The sequence below is a fragment of the Piliocolobus tephrosceles genome, chromosome 13 (genome assembly GCF_002776525.5).
Source record: "Piliocolobus tephrosceles isolate RC106 chromosome 13, ASM277652v3, whole genome shotgun sequence".
Classification (NCBI taxonomy): domain Eukaryota; kingdom Metazoa; phylum Chordata; class Mammalia; order Primates; family Cercopithecidae; genus Piliocolobus; species Piliocolobus tephrosceles.
The window spans coordinates 103,628,693-103,646,170 of record NC_045446.1 but is presented as its reverse complement, the minus strand read 5'-3'; the positions used below and the strand labels follow the sequence as shown (position 1 = coordinate 103,646,170).

Genomic DNA, 17,478 nt, shown 5'->3' with positions numbered 1-17,478 from the left:
TTGAGTGTGCTAGAGCCAGCTTGCTCTGCCTCTCCAGCTGATTTCGTACATCTCTTTCCAGCTCTGTGTTCAGTGACCTCATGTTGATAACTGTGCCAGGGTGGGAATATTTATACCAAGGAAACAAGCCAATACACTGCCAATCAGCATACCACTGCCTGTATCCCCACTCTAGACCTATTCAGTTAGTTTCTGCCTTTTGACAAGATTCTTGGGTGATTCATTTGCATATTACATTTTGAAAAGCATATGGATAGAATTTGCATTTTCCATTTTGCCATGCACTTGTCCTCTATCTTGAAACCAAATAACAGCAACAAAAGCGTCTACTGCCCAGTCCAGCTGTTGTCTCCACCTTCCTCCTTTTGTTTGCTTTTGGAACAAAGTTTCTAACCCCACCTGTTTCATTTCTAAAACATTTTTCCAGTGACAGTGTATTCAGACTCAATATACAAAACTTGGAAAATACAGACCTGAGCAAGACTAACTCTTAGCTGACAGGAGATTGAGGGAGGTTGGTTCCCAGATTCTGCTACAGAACTTAAGGTGGCAATAACAGCTTCCTCAAAAGCCCAATAATTAGATGGCTGTGTGGACCAGTCTGGGCTCCAGCAAGTGGCTGAGTGTTCAGAAGCCTGCAGAGAGAGTGACTAGGCAGCAACAGGTTAGGTTGAAAGGCAGTGAGTGGTTTTATGTAATCAGAATCTGCTCAGCAGCCTACTTTGCCAAGGCAGGATCTCTCCCTCTGTCACCCAACTGGAGTGCAGCGATGTGATTGTAGCTCACTGTGGCCTTGACCTCCTAGGCTCAAGCGATCCTCCCACCTCAGCCTCCTGAGTAGCTGGGACCACAGGCTTGCACCACCGCACTTGGCTGCTTTTTTATTCTCTTTGTAGAGACGAGGTCTTACTATGTTGCCCAGGCTGGTCTTGAACTCCTGGGCTCAAGCAGTCCTCCTGCCTTGGCCTCCCAAAGTGTTGGGAGTACAGGCATGAGCCACCACACCTGGCCCCCTCATACTTTTATTATTTTATGCTTTTATGATCCCTCATTACCACTTTTTTGCTGATACTTTTTTTTTTTTTTTTTTTGAGACAGAGTTTTGCTCTTGTTGCCCAGGGTGGAATGCATTGGCGCGATCTTGGCTCACCACAACCTCCGCCTCCTGGGTTCAAGCTACTCTCTTGCTTCAGCCTCCTGAGTGGCTGGGATTATAGGCATGCACCACCACTCCCAGCTAATTTTGTATTTTTAGTAGAGACAGGGTTTCTCCATGCTTGTCAGGTTGGTCTCCAACTCCCGACCCCAGGTGATCTGCCCGCCTCAGCCTCCCAAAGTGCTGGGATTACACTCATGAGCCACCGTGCCTGGCTCCAAGTCTGTATTTCTAATCCTGAGTTGCATATGACTTCTATACCGTGTTTCCCCGTGCTTTTTGAACAGTTCTGCTTGAATATCAACCTCCTTGGCTATAAACATTTGCTGCATACTTATTTTCCTGGGGTTGTTATACTAGGCATGGGAATGTACGCTTGTATTACTAGTGTCTGCCATATGCTATATGCCACCCTAAGCACTTTTCCGTACATTTTTATTTACAAAAACCCAGCAAGGTGTAAACTATTATCTTATTACTGATAAGGAAACTGAGACGTCTTGTTTGTTTTTTGAGATAGGGTTTCACTCTGTCACCCAGGCTGGAGTGTGGTGACACCATCAAGGCTCACTGCAGCCTTGACCTCCTAGACCCAAGCAATTCTCAGACTCTTGAGTAGCTGGGAGCACAGGTATGCACCACCACTCCTGGCTACTTGTATTTTATTTTGTTTTTTTGAGACAGATCTCCCTCTGTTGCCCGGGCCGGAGTGCTCACTGTAACCTCCACCTTCTGGGTTCAAGTGATTCTTCTGCCTCTGCCTCTGCCTCCCAAGTAGCTGGGATTACAGGCACATGCCACCACGCCTAATTTTTGTATTTTTAGTAGAGATGTGATTTTACCATGTTGGCCAGGCTGGTCTTGAACTGTTGACCTCAAGTGATCTGCCTGTCTTGGCCTCCCAAAGTGCTGGGATTATAGGCATGAACCACTGCGCCCAGCCTCTGGTTACTTTTAAAAGTTTTTGTAGCGATGGGGTCTCTCTGTGTTGCCCAGGCTGGTCTCAAACTTGTGAACCAAGTCATCCGGCCTCAGCCTTCAGAAGTGCTGGGATTACAGGCATGAGCCACCGTGCCTGACTTCAGATGTTAGTATGCCTTATAAGGGCCTCATGTGAGATTGATTTATTCCTTTTCTTTCTTTTGTCTTTTTTTTTTGAGACAAGGTCTTACTCTGTCACCTAGGCTGGAGTAGTGCAGTGGGTCAGTCATGGCTCATGGCAGCCTCAACCTCCTGGGCCCAAGCAATTCTCCTACCTCAGCTTCCTGAGTAGCTGGGACTACAGACACGTGCCACCATGCCTACCTAATATTTTTAGTTTTTGTAGAGATGGGGGTCTCTTTATGTTGCCCAGACTGGTTTTGAACTCCCAAGCTCCAGTGATCCTCCCGCCTGAACCTCCCAAAGTATTGGGATTTACAGGCGTAAGCCAGGGTACCTAGCTCTTTTTTTTTCTTTATTCGTATGAGATTTTAAACTGAAGTCTGTTTGCTTCTATCTTACAGATGAGAAATGCAGCTTACAACCGTGATTAAATTATAAGTAGTAGAGCTGTGACTTCAAGCCATTCTGACCTGAAGCATAGCATTTCTCCAGCTTTAGTACAAGCCTTTCTAAAACCAAAGTTTCTGACTTAGCACTTGACTATGAAGCACTTTAATAACTTTAATAATTTTAATAACTTTTCATTGAACCCTTTTAGGCACTCTAAGAAATAAAATTTGGTATGACCAGGAAGTAGAATTTGCAAAGTGACACAGCGAGTAAGTAATAAAACCAAAACTATAACACAGGATATCAGTATTTTTACTGTAAACTCTAGAGGAGTTTAGTTGGACAGGCAAGTCCCAGTATTTTACATTTCTTCATTTTGCTAATAATTACTGTTTGCAGTACTTCATTTGATAGTCATACAGGGCTGTCAAAGCTTTTGGTGTACTTCATTTTCCATTCTGGAAACTGATGCTGAGGAAGATTGAGATTTGCCAGGAGGCTGATATGTGCTGAAGTCTGGGCTGCATGGCACTATTTCCAGCGTCTAGGCTTTCTACATAAAACAGGGGTCAAAATATCAGACACACAAAACCAAACTAAAGATCTGCCTCAGTAAGTACCAGCTACATGCTACATGATGGCTGGTAGGCACTTTAACCCTAAGAAGGTTTTCTAAACAACACTTTCTAAACAACATTTTCTTTTTCAATCTTCTTGCCCAAGTTAGTACTTTCTGGTGTCCCCTCCCTCCCCCGCTCCCTCCCTTCCTTCCTTCCTGTATGGGGATATGTATACAGGTTTCCTTATTCATTTGTTTTTTCGTAGAGTTGGGGTCTTGCTGTATTGCTTAGGCTGGAGTGCAGTGGCTATTCACAGGCATGATCGTGGTGTACTACTGTTTGAAAATCCTGGGCACAAGTGATCCTTCTGCCTCAGCCTGCTGCAGAGCTGCCACTACAGGTGTGTGCCACTGGACCCAGGTGATTTTTTTTTTTTTTTCAATTGAGGCAAAATTTGTATAACATAAAATTATTTTAAAGTGGGGCTGGGAGCGGTTGGCTCACTGAGGTCAGAAGTTCAAGACCAGCTTGGCCAACATGGTGAAACCCCATCTCTACTAAAAGTACAAAAATTAGCCAGATGTGGTGGTGAGCACCGGTAATTCCAGCTGCTTGGGAGGTTGAGACTTGAACCTGGGAGGCAGAGGTTGCAGTGAGCCGAGATCGCGCCACTGCACTCCAGCCTGGGTGACAAGAATGAAACTGTGTCTCCAAAAAAAAAAAAAAAAAAAATTAAAGTGTACAAGTTCAGTGACATTTAGTATATTCACAATATTGTGCAATCACCAATTCTGTCTAGTTCTAGAACATTTTCATTACCCTCAAAGAAAACTTTATAACCATTAAGCAGTCACTCCCTATTCCCCACTGCCCTCAACCCCTGGCAATACCAATCTACTTTCTATCTCTAGATTTACCTACCAGAGAGATTTCATCTAAATGGATCATACAATATGTGATCTATTATGTGTGGCATCTGTCATTTATTGTAATGTTTTTGAGATTTGTTCAAGTTGTAGCATGTATTAGTTCTTCATTTTAATCACTGAATAATATTCCACTGTATGTATAGATCTTGTTTTGCCTGTGCATTCTTCCATTGATGGACATTTGAGTTATTTACACCTTTTGGTTATTATGAATAGTTCTGCTGTGAATATTCATATACTCATATTTGAGTACCTGTTTTCTGTTCTTCTGGGTATATACCTAGAAGGAATTGTTGACTTATGGTAATTCTATGTTTAACTTCTTGAGGAACTGCCAGACTGTTTTCCAGGGTTGCTGTGGAAGTTTTATATTCCCACCAGCAATACACAAGGGTTCTAGTTTTTCTCTTTCCTCATCAAAACGCTTGTTATTTTTTGTTTTTGTTTGATAATAGCCATCCTAATGGGTGTGAAGTGGCATGTCGTTGTGGTTTTGATTTGGCCATGTTAATGTTGTGGCTAATGTTAAGTGTCTTCATAAACTTATCGACTATTTATATATCTTTGGAGAAATACCTTTTTAAGTTCTTTGCCCGTTTTTGAATTGGGTTGTCTGTTTTTTGGTTGTTGACTTAAAGAGAGTTCAAAGAGAGTTCTTTATATTGTCTAGATGCTAGACCCTTACCAGAAAAAGGATTTAAAAGTATTTTCTCCCATTGTCTTTTCACTTTTTTCATAATTTGTACACTATATATTTCTTTTTTTTTTTTTTTCTCGAGACAGAGTCTGGCTCTGTCACCCAGGCTGAAGTGCAGTGACATGATCTCGGTTCACTGCAACCTCCGCCTCTTGGGTTCAAGTGATTCTCTTGCCTCAGCCTCCCAAGAAGCTGGGATTACAGGCACGCATCACCATGCCTGGCTAATATTTGTATTTTTAGTGGAGACAGGATTTCACCATGTTGGTCAGGCTGGTCTTGAACTCGTGACCTCAGGTGATCCACCTTGGCCTCCTAAAGTGCTTGGATTACAGGCATGAGCCAACCGTACCCGACCAGCACTGTATATTTCTTGTTGTATTTCTTGATGTATGTATTTATTTCTTGAATTTGTACACCGGTTGTCTTTTCACTTTCTTGATAATGCCCTTTGATGAAGAAAAGTACCTCAGCCCACTTTAGTGTCCCAAGTAGCTGGGACTACAAGTGCACACCACTATGCCTGGCTCAAAAGTGTTATTATTTTTTTCTTTCATTGCTTGTGATTTTGGTGTCGTATCTAAGAATCCATTGACACATCCAAGGTCATGAAGACTTATCTCTGTGTTCTCTTTTAAGAATTTTATAGTTTTAGTTCTTTATTTAGGTTGTCGATCCATTTTGAGTAATTTTGTGTATTGTGTGAGGTAGGGGTCCAGTGTGATCCTTCTGCTGTGGATATCCAGTTGTACCAATACCATTTGTTGAAGACATGGTTTTTCCCCCATCAAGTGGTCTTGGCACTCTTGTTGAAAATCAATTGACCGTAGATATGAGTTTATTTCTGGATTCTCAGTTCTATTCTATTGGTCTATATATCTGTCCTTATGCCAGTACTACACTGTTGTGATAACCATAGCTTTGGATTAATACTAAGTTTTGATATCAGAAGTGTGAGTCCTCCAACTTTGTTCTTCTTTTCAATATTGTTTTAGTTCTTCCAGGTCCTTTGAAATTCTGTATGAATTTGAGGATCAGCTTTTCTATTTCTGCAAGAAAGGCCAAAGCACTGCAGCTTTTAGAATTTGTCTAGCAGGTTTTCTGATTTTCACTAGAGGTCCCTCCAACCCCCTTCCACACACACACACATAGGGCCTTTGGAATTTTGATAGGGATTACATTGAACTTTTGAATTGCTTTGTGTAGTATTACCACCTTCACAGTATTAAGTCTTTGTGGCCAGACGCAGTGCCTCATGCCTGTAATCCCAGCACTTTGGGAAGAGGCCGAGACGGGCAGATTACTTGAGCTCAGGAGTTCAAGACAAGCCTGGGCAACATGGTGAAACCCCACCTTTACCAAAAATACAAAAAATCTTAGTTGGGCTTGATGGCACACATCTGTGTTCCCACCTACTTGGGAGGCTGAGGAGGGAGGAACGCTTGAGCTCATAGGGTGGAGGTTGAGATGCACTCTAGCCTGGGTGACAGAGAGAGACCCCATCTCAAAAAAAAATACTGTCTTCGTGATGGTTAAGTTAATGTGTCAATTGATTGGGCCGTGAGGTATGCAGACATTTGGTCAAACATTCTAGGTGTGTCTATGAGAGTGATTCTGGATGAGATTAACATTGAATTAGTAGACTGTGTAGAGCAGTTTGAACTCCCTAATGTGGGTAGTGGGCCTCATTCAATCAAGACCTGAATAGAACAAAAATGCTAAGAGGAAACTTTGCTTGCCTGACTGCTTGAGCTGGGACATTGATCTTCCTCGGTCCTGGCACTGGAACTTAGACAACCATCAGCTCTCTTGGTTTGCAGGACTTCAGACTCAGACTGGAACTTACACACTCAGCTCTCCTGGTTCTTGGGCCTCAGGCTTACACTAAAACTACACCGCTGGTCTTCTGGTTCTCCAGCTTGCTAACTGCAGATCTTGAGACTTCTCAGTCTCCATAGTCATGTGAGCCAATTCCTTGTAATAAATCTCACCGCCTATATTTATCTCCTTTCCCTTCTGTTTCTCTGGGGAACTCTGACTAGTGCAGTTTTCCAGTTCATGAACCTGGAGGTTTTTCAATTTATTTAGGTCTTTAACTTCTTTCATCAATTTTTAAAAAAAGTTTTTCTTTGAGGCAGAGTCTCACTCTGTTGCCCAGGCTGGAATGCAGTGGTGAGATCTTGGCTCACTGCAACCTCCACCTCTTGGGTTCAAGTGATTCTCCAGCCTCAGCCTCCTGAGTAGGTGGGACTACAGGCGCGTTCCACCATGCCTGGCTAATTTTTTGTATTTTTAGTAGAGATGGGGTTTCACCATGTTGGCCAGGCTGGTCTCAAACTCTTGACCTCAGGTGATCCACCTGCCTCAGCCTCTCAAAGTGCTGAGATTACAGGCATGAGCCACTGTGACCGGCAAATTTTTTTTTTTTTTTTTTTTTTGGAGACAGGGTCTCACTCTTTTGCCAGGCTGGAGTGCGGTGGCACAATGTTGGCTCACTGCAACTTCCATCTTCTGGGCTCAAGCAGTCCTCCCACTTCAGCCTTCTGAGAAGCTGGGACTACAGGCACGCACTGCCTCACCTGACTAATTTTTGTGTTTTTTGTAGAGATGGTGTTTTACCATGTTGCTCAGGCTGGTCTCGAACACTTCAACTCAAGCAATCTGCCTGCCTCAGCCTCCCAAAGTGCTGGGATTACAGGTGTGAGCCATCGCACCCAGCCTCGGCAGTGTTTTATAGTTTTCAGTATACAGGTTTCTTTTCTTTTCTTTTCTTTTCTTTTTTTAAGACAGAGTCTCGCTCTGTTGCCCAGGCTGAAGTGCAGTGGCATAATCTCACTACAACCTCCACGTCCTGGGTTCAAGCGATTCTCCTGCCTCAGTCTCCCAAGTAGCTGGGATTACAGGCACCTGCCACCACGCCCGGCTAATTTTTGTATTTTTTGTAGAGACAGGGTTTCACCATGTTGGCCAGGCTGGTCTCGATCTCCTGATCTTCTGATCAACCTGCCTCGGCCTCCCATAGTGCTGGGATTACAGACATAAGCCACTGCACCCAGCCCAGGTTTTTTACCGCTTTGGTCAAATTTGTTCCTAAGTATTTTATTCTTTAGGATGCTATTATAAATGTAATTGTTTTCTTAATTTCCTTTTTGATTTCTTATTGCTGTTTTATAGAAACACAGCTAAATTTTGCCTGTTTATGTTTACCTTGAAGCTGCTGAATTTGTTTACCAGCTGTGGTAACTTTTTTGCAGATTTTTTGGGATTTTGTATATATAGGATCACGTCATTTGTGAATACAGTTTTACTTTTTTATCCTTTGCAATTTAGATGCCATTTATTTTTTATTCTTGCCTGATTGCTCTGGCTTAAACTTTCAGTGCAGTGTTGAATAGCAGTGGTGAAAGTGGGCATCTTTGTCTTGTTCCTGATTTTACAGGTAAAGCTTTCAGTCTTTCACCATTGAATATGATGTTAACTCTTGGTTTTTTATAAAGGCCCTTTATCATGTTGAGGGAATTCCCTCTTGTTCCTAGTTTTCTGATGGTTTTTATTATGAATGTGTGTTGGATTTTGTCAAATGTTTTTCTGCATCAATCAAGGTGACCATTGTTTTTTTTTTTCTCCTTCATTCTGTTGGGGTGTTATATCACATTGTTTGGTTTGCTTTTATCTTATTGGCAAGGGCATTCTCTTAGGCATCCATTGCAAATGTATGACTAAGCTGTCTCTCTTCATTCTTTGAGATGTTCAGAGTATGTCCTGCTATGACGTTTTGCCTACCAGCATTCTGTCTCTCTCATCACAGTTAGTTTACTCAGTAGCACTGTAACTCAAGCTTTCTTTTCCTAGTGTCATCCCACGTTGAACCAGTTGTTCACATGGGCTAGATTAATCCACGTAAATGCCTTTTCTTCCTTCATGTATCTTCCCTGCTGAGGAACCTGCAGTGATTATCCGTTGCTCATCAGATCAAACCTAAACTCTTCCTGACATTTAGAACCCTTTGTAATCCAATCCCACATCACCTCTCTGATCTCTGTTATTTATTTATTTGAGACAGAGTCTTGCTCTTGTCGCTCACACTGGAGTACAGTGGCGCAGTCTCGGCTCACTGCAACCTCTGCCTCCTAGGTTCAAGCCCTTCTGCCTCAGCCTCCCAAGTAGCTGGGATTACAGGCGCCCATCACCACACACACGCAGCTAATTTTTGTATTTTTAGTAGAGATGGGGTTTCACCATGTTGGCCAAGGTGGTCTCGAGCTCCTGACCTTAGGTGATCCACCCACCTCAGCCTCCCAAAGTGCTGGGATTACAGGCGTGAGCCACCATGCCCAGCTATCTCTGTTACTTATTAAAAATAGAAACGATACACAAACATCCACCTAGTAATAACTTAAAATTTTATCATTGCTACATTTCTAAAACTATAAGCATATAAATTTGATTTCTCATATCTTTCTCTGATATTTTCCCAGTTTTTCAATTAGCCCTACCAATATGTTGTTAAAAATTGTATTTTCCTTCATTTTTGGTGATGTGTTCGATGTGTTTTTCAGCCTCATTTCTCATATTTAGTTGGGACATGTATTCAAAGAAATGAAAAAATATTTTCTTAGTATATCCTAAAATAAGGAAAAAGCAAGGCATAGGACATTACGTAGCATATGAAAAAATATATTCATGTGCATAGACAATTTCTGGAAAGATAACAGAAACTGTTAATGGTAGTAGCCCTGGGAAATAGAGCTAGGGTGGGAGGAAGGTGATTTCCTTTTCATTTTATACCCTTTTGTACTATTGGAATTTCTTAGTACATGTGAAGAAAGAGATGGAAAAAATTAAAAAGTAAATAATGATTAGTTCCTTTTTTTTCTTGTTTTTAAGTCCCAGTTTAAACCCCTTTACATGATATAACAGTGGCCAAATTTTAAACACTTTTAATGGTTTTTAAAAACTTTAAGCCAATTGATAAACTCAAACAGGCATTTTCATCGTGTACTGACATTTGCATCATTCACAAAAATTATTAAGTAGTCTATTTCAGGGAATTTAGCTGTGTCCGCAGAAAGCTGCTGTTTGTCTTTTTTAGATAGCTATATTGTTACAGCTACTTTAGGTTTCTATTCCATGAAAAAATTGGATCAGCATGACATTGTTGCTGGAAGAAAAACTGAAAAAATCCCAGGGCTTTTAAGGGCCATTCCTTGTTTTATGGAGGTTGGAAAGGTTAGCAACTGTCTTTGTTGTTCAGACAGAGGTGTTTTTTTCTCTTTTTTTCTTTTTTTTTTTTTTTTGAGACGTAATCTCGCTCCGTCGCCCAGTCTGGAGTGCAGTGGCGTGATCTCGGCTCACTGCAACCTCTGTCCCTGGGTTCAAGCCATTCTCCTGCCTCAGCCTCCCGAGTAGCTGGGACTACAGGTGCCTGCCACCACGCCTGGCTAATTTTGTGTGTTTTTAGTAGAGACGGAGTTTCACCGTGTTAGCCAGAATGGTCTCGATCTCCTAACCTCATGATCCGCCCACCTTGGCCTCCCAAAGTGCTGGGGTTACAGGCGTGAGCCACCAAGGCCGGCCTTTTTTGTTATTGTTGTTGAGACTGGAGTCTCGCTCTGTTGCCCAGGCTGCAGTGCAGTGGCGCAATCTTGGCTCACTGCAAGCTCCACCTCCTAAGTTCAAGCAGTTCTCCTGCCTCAGCCTCCTGAGTAGCTGGGACTACAGGTGCTCACCACCATGCCTGGAGAATTTATATATATATATATTTTTTTTTTTTTTTTTTTTTAAGTAGAGACGGGGTTTCACCATATTGGCCAGGCTGGTCTCTAACTCCTGACCTTGTGATCCTCCTGCCTCTGCCTCCCAAAGTGCTAGGATCACCGGCATGAGCCACCGCACTTGGCCAGAGTTTTTGGGGTTGATGCTGTATGTTTTCTTTGACTCTTCAGGTGTTTTGTTTCCTTTTGTTCTTTTTTGGCTTTCCTTGGGTACTTAAGTTTTATTTTATAATTGCGAACCAGATCTTTAACTTTGGAAGGAATTTTAGTAGGCACACCTTGGTAGTTCTTTGGAGTAAGGGAACATTTATTAATTATTTACTTAGTTGTAAATTTAGAAATGTCTTCGTAAGACTAGACAATTGAGATCAGGAAATATGTGCATCAGAATGATGAAAATAGCATCCCTGTTTGAAGGAATGGAATAACCTATAAAGCGTCTCATCACAATGCTAAATTAGGAGTTTTAACGATTAGTAATGAAATATTTTGCATTATTTCATCAGAGAGTTTTAACTTAGTTACTGTAGGATCAGGCCAGGTATTGTTTGTTACAAAAACTTGATAGCTTAATGTTTTTAGTTTCTGAATAATCTTGTTAATTGCTGATTGTGGGTGAATTATTTTTGCTGTAAGAAAATCTCCTTTCTGAGAAGTGGGCTGGATTGCATCAAAACCATTGAGTAGCAGTGAGGTCAAAAAGCATGAGTTCCTTCCTAATAGAGATTTGTGTTTGCCTGTCTTTCTTTACTGCCTCTGGGCAAGAAAAGGGAGTACTTTTTGTTTTGTGAAAACATTGTGAATTTAACTCAGGAAATGCAAACCTGTTGGCTCTTGCAAGTTATTTGACTTCATTGTGAGAGGAGTACAGGCTTTGTCTTGTCTCCTTGTTGGGTGTGTACTTTACATATTGCAAGGTAGAGTGAGGTTAATATTTAAATCCTCTTTCTGTGAAGTTCAGGAAAAGTGAGTTAGTAATATGGTAGGATCTTGATGGGTTTAGCGTTACTGTGAAATTAATTTATATATATATATAGTACTTATGAAGATTTGGAGTGTGGGTTCTGTTGAGAACTTTAGCTAAATCTTTACAAGACTGGGTCGTGTCATAGCATTTGTGTATGTATATAAATAATGCATGTGAAATTTGTTATTCATACTCTTTACATTTTATTTTTATTTTTAAATTATGAAACACTTCATGAATTTGCATGTTATTCTCGCACAGGGTCCATGCTAATCTCTGTATTGTTCCAATTTTAATGTATTGCTCAAGCAAGCTCTTAGACTTTTAATAGCTATGTGTTTTATAGCTATCTTTGATTTAGCTTTTAATTCTAGTCATTTGATGATAAATAGGTTTTGTAAACCTTAATTTCCTAATGTGTGCAATGCCCACCTTTGTTATTAGGATTACATACACGAAAGGCACCTGTTTCCTGACCAATGTTCAGCCAGGTATGGTGATGTGTGCCTGTAGTCCCAGCAACCTGGAAGGCTGTGGTGGGAGGAGCCTTTGAGTCCAGCAGTTAGGCCACTTGCAGTCAACGTAGCGAGACCCCCATCTCCAAAAAGAAAAAAAAATTAAAGTAGTTACTCAATAAATATTAGTTGTCATTATTATCAGCACTGTCCCATGGATGATTCCAATTAGGCAGTGTATTGCACGATTCTTGCTTTAAAGGAGGCAAGAATTTCATATTTAAAACAATTAGAGAACAGGTCTGGCCCTGTGGTTCATGCCTATTATCCCAGCACTTTGGAAGGCCAAGGTGGGTGGATCACTTGAGGTAAGGAGTTTTAAGACCAGCCTGGGCAACATAGTGAAACCTCATCTCTACTAAAAATACAAAAATTAAGCTGGACGTGTTAGTGGGCGCCTATAATCCCAGCTGCTCAGGTGACTCGGGCAGGAGAATCGCTTGAACCCTAGAGGTGGAGTTTGCAGCTAGCTGAGATCACACCACTGCGCTCCAGCCTCGGTGACAGCAAGACTCCGTCTCAGAATAGAATAGAATTGAATAGAATAGCATGGCATAGCATGATGAGGAATGCCAAGTGAAGACAGTGGCCACATTCAGTCACAGGCCTATTCATTTCCTTAACATGGGAGATGAGAAAGGGGAGAGAACAGTATGGGCCAGAGTTCTTAGAAGGACTTCATATGGAGGAGGTAAGACAAATATAACCCTTGAATGTAGTTGGCATACCATAGTTTAATAATGTAGGTGGTGTTACAAGTGATTCTAGGAGCAACACTCTATGCATGGGAGAATGAGTTTGCAATAAGGAACTGAGAGGAGAAAAGGTAGAACAGGAATGGTCTTTGAATGGCAAGATGAGGAATTTGGATTTGAATTTCCATGTAGAACATTGTTCTTGGAGCTATACAAAATAATTTTACATAGTTGTCATCTCTACCCAGTAGCCTTTAAAAAAAAGTCACTGGGCCAGGTGCAGTGGCTCACGCCTGTAACCCCAGTACTTTGGGAGGCTGAGATAGGTGGATCACTTGAGGCCAGAAGTTCGAGACCAGCCTGGCCAACATGGAGAAATCCCATCTCTACTAAAAATAGGAAAACTAGCTGGGCGTGGTGGTGGGCACCTGTAGTCCCAACTACTTGGGAGGCTGAGGTGGGAGAGTCACCTGAGCCCGCGATGCCGAGGCTGCAGTGAGCTAAGATCGTACCATGCCACTGTACTCCAGCCTGGGCCACAGAGCGACACCCTGTCTCAAAAAAAAAGGAAACTCAAGAATTTATTTTCCTTTCCTGATGTGTTATCCCAGATATATTAATGTCCACTGCTACCTATTACAAAATGGAGAAAGATAAATGGGAATATTACAGTATAACTGACTTTAATCCAAGGCCAAATGTAAATAATTAGTAAATTAGTATTTGAATACTGTATTTCATTGATTCACATTTATTTGGCATTCTGAGATCTCTGACATCAAGATGTTCTTAACATTTTTACTATCATCCAAGTAGCAGATGTGATGTTGTTGTTGTCTGCACTTGTATGAACTTGGTCATAGCTGTTACTATTGTTATAACAGCAGTTGACAGTCAAGTTATATGTACTGTTAGTAATACATGGTTTACTTGCCATTGCATGTGTCACTTAAAAATTTACACTGTGATTCAACATTGAAATGAAAACAAAACAAAAAAACCAAAAAACCTGTATATGAAGCAAGGCATGGAAGCAGAATGGCAGGGTATAAATTTGATTTTATATGAAGCAAAATATTTACCTTTGGAGGAATGTTTGCAGTTTCAGATTTTCTTGCAGAGCTATAGTCAAGTGCTTTATGCAACCCAGAAGGGAAGATACTATACATGTATTATGCTGTGTTAAGTTTTGTTGCTGAGAAACATGTGAAAGAATTGCCTATCACATGCCAGGCAGTGCACCTGGAAGCAGGGGAAATTGCTATATTTCTCAACATAAATGAAAAAGTTCAGAGATTTAAGAAGTTAGTGTGGTATATGTCTCCCAGGACTGCCATTAAGACATTGTGTCATAGTTTAAGTGGCAACAGTTTTCCTTTCTTCGTTTGTAACTGATGGCACCTTAGATTTAGTCAAATGTAGTATTTACATCTCTACTTCTGATGATAGCTGGTTTAGAACAGATTGCACTACTAAGTGATGAAACTTGTGATTATATAAGGACAAACAAAATTTTAAAATAAACTTGTTAGGGTGCAAAGATCAAGGTCAAAATATAAAAATAGGCTGGGTGTGGTGGCTAACACCTATAATCCTAGCACTTTGGGAGGCTGAGGCAGGAGGAGGCGGAGGTTGAAGTGAGCCACAGATCGCGCCACTGGACTTCAGCCTGGGCAACAGAGTGAGAAGTAAATAAATTAATTAAAAGTAAAAACTGGCCAGGCGCCATGTTCATGCCTGTAATCCCAGCACTTTGGGAGGCTGATCGCCTGAGGTGGATCACCTGAGCTTGGGAGTTCGAGACCAGCCTGGCCAGCATGGTGAAACCCCGTTTGTACTAAAAATATAAAAAATTAGCCGGGTGTGGTGGCCAGCGCCTGTAGTCCCAGTTACTCAGGAATCTGAGGCAGGAGAATTGCTCGAACTCAGGAGGCGGAGGTTGCAGTGAACCATTGCACTCCAGCCTGGGCGACACAGTGAGACTCTGTCTCAAAAATAAATAAATAAATAAATAAATAAATAAATAAATAAATAAATAAATAAAAATACAAGAATAAGATGTTTGCATTTTTTTTGCACTAGATAGGTATTCTTGCCTATCTTTTTGCCTTCTCAAATACAGCATGGCATAGTGCATCCCTTATCAGCAGTAACTTTGTGTAAAGTTGCTTAACCTCTCTGTGCCTCAGCTTTTTGTAGGATGGGCATAATACCTATGTCCCAGGTCTGTTACGAGGGTTCAGTGAGTTAAATTAGTTCATACATGCCAAGTGTTCATAGCAGTACCTGGCTAAAAGTAAGCAGTATATGTTAGCTATTACTTTTTACTGGGATTATTTTCTCTGAATCATAAATGTTAATTTTTATACAGAATAATTCCCAATGAAGATGCAATTATCCCATTGTTACCTTCTTGATGCTAGTTTGGTATTAATGTACTACTTATTCCCCCTCTCAATTATCCCACCCTTTTTTGGGTACATTGATGTTGATCTTTTAGAAAATTATGTGCGGGCTGGGCGCGGTGGCTCAAGCCTGTAATCCCAGCACTTTGGGAGGCCGAGACCGGCGGATCACGAGGCCAGGAGATCGAGACCATCCTGGCTAACATGGTGAAACCCCGTCTCTACTAAAAAAAAATACAAAAAATTAGCCGGGCGAGGTGGCCGGCGCCTGTGGTCCCAGCTACTCGGGAGGCTGAGGCAGGAGAATGGCGTGAACCCAGGAGGCGGAGGTTGCAGTGAGCTGAGATCCAGCCACTGCACTCCAGCCTGGGCGACAGAGCAAGACTCCGTCTCAAAAAAAAAAAAAAAAAGGAAAATTACATGGGATTTTTGTGAGATACATAGATTCGTACCACTTTTATACAGTAAAATCAAATGGAATTAGAATTAGTTTCAATAAAACTAGTATTTAATTTTTCTAAAAATTACATGTTTGCGATTTTAGTTTTTGCTTAGGCTGAATCTGGATACCTTTTCGTATGATAATCACTCTCCCAGTGCACAGGCAGTGACTGGATTTGACAAGACTGACAGCGTGAAAGTCTGCTGGTCTCAGCAGGGTAGGGTTCCATTTGTAGCCTATGACTATAGTCTGACTACAGCAGAACGACTGTTGATGCTTCTTCGAGGACTTTATTTATTTATTTATTTATTTATTGAGACTGCGTTGTGCTCTTGTTGCCCAGGCTGGAATGCAATGGCACAATCTTGGCTCACCGCAACCTCCACCTCCCGGGTTCAAGCAATTCTCCTGCCCCAGCTTCCTGAGTAGCTGGGATTACAGGCATGTGCCACCATGCCCAACTGATGTGTATTTTTAGTAGAGACGGGGCCATGTTGGTCAGGCTGGTCTCGAACTCCCGACCTCAAGTGATCCACCCACCCTGTCTTCCCAAAGTCCTGGGATTGCAGGCATGAGCCACCACGCCTGACCTCTTCAGGACTTTAGAGGGATGTTTCAGTTAATTATTTCTAGTTGTGTAATACTTTAGAGTTGCATTGGGCCCACAGCTGTTGAAGAACATAAGATACTGTTTCTATCATAGCTGGGAGTAAATGTAGACTATCTCTCTGAGACATATTACTAACTTAATTTAAGCGTAATCTTAGGAATGGTATAAATTAGATTTCTTGTTGCTGAATTAATTTCGAACTACTTTTCAGCATTCCTCTTAAAAGATCATTGTGTCTCAAGTTGGGCCAGCCAGTTGTTTAGATTGAGCTGTACTTGCAAATTGGTGTTTTGTATTTTGTCTTTGTGTAAAGCAGGATAAAATGATAGAGTGAAGATGTTAAGCCTGAAGGGGTTGTAAACTGATTTTGTCTTAGCTGGAAGTTAACAATTTAGGTTTTTCCATCTTTTAGGTTAATGAGGAGGAAACATTTCATACTTTATACCCTTTGGAATTATATATTTTATTTAATCGAGAAAATTCTAGCTTTAGCTGTACTTCTTTTTAAGTAATCAAACACAGAGTTTTAAATATGTTGGTGTTATCATTGGTTAATTACATGATTGGAAACTTATTGTCAGTGAAAAGTGATACACACTAATGGCATGTGCAGGAAAGCTTAAAATAGCACATCTTTATATCCATGCAAATTCTCCGGACTCCTTATATGACCTACTTAATGTACTGCCTACCAAAAGAAAAACCTGGGAAACTTTTAAGTGTCCATTAAGGGTAGAACATTACATTTAAATGTTTTATATATTTGTAATTTTACTATCATCTATTTCTTTCATAAGTACCAAAGGTAATTTCCATGATTGAACTTTTAAAAGAGAAATAGATTTGGCATTTCAGAATATTTCTGACAGCCAATACGTTGTTACTTGGAGCTTGTTGGTTGTTTAGAGTAAAAAAAATGAAGGGCTGTTTGTGTTGGCCCACACCTGTAATCCCAGCGGACTTTGGGAGGCCTAGGTGGGTGGGTCACGAGGTCAGGAGATGAAGACCAGCCTGACCAACAAGGTGAAACCCTGTCACTACTAAAAATTAACTGGGCGTGGTGGCATGAGCCTATAATCCCAGCTACTCGGGAGGCTGAGGTAGGAGAATAGCTTGAACCCAGGAGGCAGAGGTTGCAGTGAGCTCATGCCACTGCATTCCAGTCTGGGCAAGCCTCAGGCCTGTTTATCCAAGATGCTTTAAGTTATTCTTTAAATGTACCCAGGTTTACTTT

At 41.3% G+C, this 17,478-nt stretch overlaps 1 protein-coding gene, 1 non-coding gene and 1 pseudogene across 13 annotated transcripts in view; 2 read left to right on the top strand and 1 right to left on the bottom strand.

The window, feature by feature from the left end:
- Nucleotides 1-17,478, top strand: part of USP28 (ubiquitin specific peptidase 28) — an 80,365-nt gene that overhangs the window by 4,054 nt on the left and 58,833 nt on the right. The gene's annotated exons all lie outside the window — the stretch shown is intronic.
- Nucleotides 5,901-5,960, top strand: LOC111540379. The gene has a single exon (XR_002730964.1). It is a non-coding gene; the product is annotated as a U7 small nuclear RNA (small nuclear RNA).
- LOC111540372 lies at nucleotides 11,794-11,888 on the bottom strand (annotated as a pseudogene).